Source organism: Garra rufa, chromosome 1 (assembly GCF_049309525.1).
Source record: "Garra rufa chromosome 1, GarRuf1.0, whole genome shotgun sequence".
NCBI lineage: Eukaryota > Metazoa > Chordata > Actinopteri > Cypriniformes > Cyprinidae > Garra > Garra rufa.
In genome coordinates, this window is record NC_133361.1 from 85948957 (window position 1) to 85953956 (window position 5000).

Genomic DNA, 5000 nt, shown 5'->3' on the forward strand with positions numbered 1-5000 from the left:
CTGTACTTTCTACTCCTTACATTTTAAAAATAGACTTGTTACTCCTATTTCTTTTCGGCTAGTTTTCATTCATGTCATCGTTCAAAAAAAAAAAAAAAAACTATCCAGATAAATTGCGCCATCCACATAGAGTGAATTTGGTTGTGGTTGGATGAGAAGTATAAACATATACCATTCCGACACCCTATTGGTTTGTACACGATCCATCACACCTGCACGTGACATGACACAAATCACGTCACACTCCTGGCCATCGGGGAGAACCGGGACATTCCCGGTGGGCCGGTGGAGTAGTGGGCCGATCGCCGAAGAGAGGCAGACCTCCCGCATATTATGCGCTATTTTAAATGACATTCGAAACTGCAATTAGTCCAAAAGTGTGACGTGCACAGTGCGATGCAAAGTGATAAATAGCGCAAGTTCAAGTTGCTTGACGCATTTAGATTTAACACAGAATTGTGTTTGGCAGTTGTGTGATATGAGAACATTAAAGGTTCTGTAGGTTCTGCTGGGCTGCTGAAAACAGCTGCATGAGGTAAAGTGATAAACGTCAATACATAATTACTGTCATTTTTTTATTAAAAATTTCATAGTTTATTATTATGAATTATTAAAAAAACATAACCATTGTAATTTTATTCTTGTGACGACATCTTACTAATACTAGTCAGTTAATATCTGGATTTTAAGCAATATTTCTTTCTTTTTAAATATTAAGTTGTAATTCATTTTAACTGGAGTAAAATGTTAATTCAGTAAGAGCCTGATTAAAGATAAATATCAGTGCCTTATATAAATGAGGTGTTTACTATACATATTAAAGTTCTTAAAGGGACAGTTCACCCAAAAATAAAAATTTTCATTATTTACTCAACATCATGTAATTTCAATCCTGTATGAACTTCTTTCTTCTGTGGAACATAAAGGAAGATACTTTGAGAAATTCAAAAATTGTGTCTATAGAGTAGAAATCAAGGGTAAACAAATATGTTTGGTTACATTCTACAAAATATCTTTTGTGTTCTACAAAAGTAAGTAATTTTTACAGAATTTCTTAGCAATAAAAGTCCTGCATTCTAGCTCAAAATCAATGCTTTACTGCATGCATTTTTATATGACAAAAATGCATTATTAATTTTATAAATTATTAATAAAAGTCGCATTTGAATTCAGTATCTAACATTATTTGATTCTGTCCTGTTTTATTCATTCATTTATTTACTTTAAATAAAGGCCCTGCACTCCAGCAAGGATTTAGCCAGTGTTTGGGTCATTACTCAAAAAAGATGATTTCTTACAAGTTATTATTTCTCGACTACTTGCTTATTTATCAAACTGGTGCTTTCTCTTCATCCTCTGCAAATGAAGCTATAGTAGGTAGTTTGATAGAAAGACGTTTGAATAAATAATAGTTTGCGATTGACAACGCGATTGACAATGTTGCGATAACAATACTTATAGGCAGCAACTAATCATCATATCTTCCGCTCCATGAAACACGTTAATGCTCAGTAGTACACATTTATGGTTCTTTAATGTAGCCTATTTGCATTGTAATAAAATGCGTTTATTTTCAATGGGCAAATATGCAGCTAAAACAGGTAGCCTAGTGCATTCCAAATTTTTTCAACATTAACATTTTAATACATAGTCACTATGGCCTTTAGAAATGTTTTTTGGGGAGGTGGGGTAGTGCACAATAGGCCCCTGTGGCGCGGCCTAAGTTTTGGTCCTCAATGGCATCTTTTTTCCCTTACATTACTTTTACTTTTTTACTTTAAGTAGTTTTGAAACCAGTACTTTTATACTTTTACTTCAGTAAAAAGCTTGAGTTGATACTTCAACTTCTACAAAAGTCTTTTTAAATCTTAGTATCTATACTTCTACTTGAGTAATGAATGTGAATACTTTTGACACCACTGAATTTAGCTTGTACTAATTTGCCATTTATATTTCCCCAAATACCTTTTTCTTCTACATTGTCAAATTTTTTACACCAATATTCATTGGCAACAGGTTTCTTAAAAACAACATCTCTAAAAAAACAATAAAAATTCTTGACAGTACATTCTTTCAAACCATACAAATTTTCTCCCACTCTCAAATATATATCTTTCTCTTGTTTCTCTTCTTCCATATTCTCTATTCTTCTTATCCATTCTTTAGGTATAGCAGTCTTGAGCATTTCATACTTGGTTCTAATATCATGCCTATTAAAATCTTCCTTTGCTTCTTGCATTGCATCTACTATAAATTGTTCTGGTAAAAAACCTTCTTTGAATTCATACAACACATCCCTCACCTTAGTAATTCCCACCTCCCACCATTTCTTAAAAAATATTTCTCTTCCCTGGTTTAAAATGCGGTTGTTTTGGAACAAAGGCTGATTTAAAATGCTTTCTCTTCCTTGAAGGTTATAATGTACATTGGTTAAAATTTTGCCCCATGCTCTCAACAATTCTTTATAGAATTCCGGCATCCCTTCCATCATCCAATTTTTGGTCCTCATCCATAAAATGCTATCTCCCAGATTAAAATTGCTACACTTATTTAAAAAATATCCCATTGTTCTTTTCCATGCCACATTGTTCCCCATGTCTAAGTATTTTTTTTATCATTTTTACTCTTAAAATGTTTTTTCTTTGTTCTACATCCATTACTCCTAAACCTCCTTTATCCACTTGTCCTATTAGAGTGCTAAAAGCAATTCTTGATGGCTTCCCCTCCCATAAAAAACCTAAAAAGCATTTTTTCAGCCTTCCTTCCATCCACATCGGCATTGAAGATGTATATAAAACATACCACAACTTTGAAACCATTAAAACATTCAAAACTAAAACCTTCCCTTTTATAGTTAAACCCATCCTTCTCCAAAAAATAAGTCTCCTTTCAATCTCTCCTAAGATATTCTCCCACATAGTTTCTTCTGCCTTCCTCTCATCCTTCCCCATTAGAACCCCCAGAATTTTTGTTTCCTTTGTTTCCTTAAAATTAAAATGCTCTGCTAGCTCTCCCACATTTCCTAATCTCATATACATTGTTTTGTCCTCATTTACTTTCGCTCCTGATGCTAAACAAAATGTTTGTACAATTTTCATTACCCTTTTTACATCCCCCACTCCTTTGACCATCAGTGTTGTGTCATCTGCATATTGAAAAATTTTATTTTCTTCACCCTCTATTTCTATTCCCTTTATTCTATCATCCTGCATTACTGCAAGGCCCAAAGGCTCAGCCACTAGAGAATATAGAAGTGCCGACAATGGGCATCCTTGCCTTATCGAACGTGTAATTCTAAAGCATGGTGTTAAAAATCCATTACATTTTACTTTTGTTATCGCCCCTTTATATAAAATCTTTATCCATTTGATAAAATTATCTCCTAAACCAAACCTTTTTAAAACATCAAATAAAAAACCATGTTCTACCCTATCGAAAGCCTTTTCAAAGTCTAAACTAATTAAAAACCCACATTTTCCTTTTTCTTTAATGTATCTTAAACTATCTTTTATACTGAATGTTGTATCAGCTATGTCTCTGCCCTTTACTCCATATGCCTGATTTGTTTTGATTAAACCTGGCATTACTTCTTTCAACCTATTTGCTAAAACCTTTGCTAAAATCTTAAGATCCGTATTTAACATTGTAATAGGCCTATAATTCTTTAGTTCTGTTTTTTCCCCTCTTTTTTTATATATTATCTTCATTAATCCCATTCCCATTCTCTGATTTAGTTCCCCTTTTTTAAAAATCTCACCATATATCTCTTTTAAAGTATCAGATAAAAAATCTTTAAAAACCATATAAAACTCATTCCCCAGACCATCGATACCTGGACTTTTGTTCCTATTTGATTCACTAATTTCCCTTTTTATTTCTTCCACTTTTATTTCTTCATCACACTCTTTTTTTTCTGTTCCATTTACAGTAGTTTTTATTAGTTCCAATAATTCTAATTTCTCTTCTTCTTTGACCCCCTCTGCACTAAACAACTCTTCATAATACACTTTTATTTCTTTTAATATTTCTTCACTTGTAGTTACAATATCCCCATTTCTTCCCTTTATTCCTTTAATCATTCCTGCCCTCCCTCTAGTTTTCTCTAAGTCAAAGAAGAACTTTGTGCATTTTTCTCCTTCTACTGTATATTTTACTTTACTTCTTATCTTTGCACCTTCGTATTTTTCCTCTTCTATTTCTTTTAACGCTCCTTCTAATTCTTTAATTTTTTGTATGTCATTCCCATTTCCCTCTAACTCTTCCTTCAATTTTTTCCTTATCTCTCTTTCCTTATTTCTTTTACTTTTTTGTTTCAATGTACAATATTTTATTGTGAACTTTTTGATTGAATACTTGAGATTTTCCCACCAAATTCTTTTGTCTTCTGCATACATTATATTTTCTTTTTCTTTTTCTATTATCTCTTTTACTTCTAAGACATAGTTTTCCTCCCTTAAAATCTCTGTATTTAAAACCCACACCCCCGGCCCTCTTTCAATTTGGTTCCAATCCATTCCCATAGAAATTATTTTATGGTCACTTAAGCTTGTTTCTTCAAATTTAATTTGACCAATAAAACCTTCCATGTTTCTAGTACATAAAATCAAATCTATTCTCGTTTTACACATAAAGTCCCCTACCAATTGTCTTCTACTATATTCTTTTGTATTCTCATTTCTTTCCCTCCATACATCCACTATATCATGTTTCTCCATCAAACCTTTCAGCTCTCTCCTTCCTTTATCTGATTTAAAGACCATACCCTCCGCCATATCCAACTTGCTAAAAACTGTATTAAAGTCCCCCATCATAATTACTTCTTTATACTTATTTAAAAATTCTCCTAGCACATTAAAAAATTCCCCCTTTTCATTTTCTTCTGTTGGTGCATGGATGTTTACTAATAAAATGATTTTCCCTTCATACTCCATTTCCACCATCATACATTTTCCTTCTTCATCTTTGAAAATAGTTTTACATTTTATTCCACTATTCCCTTT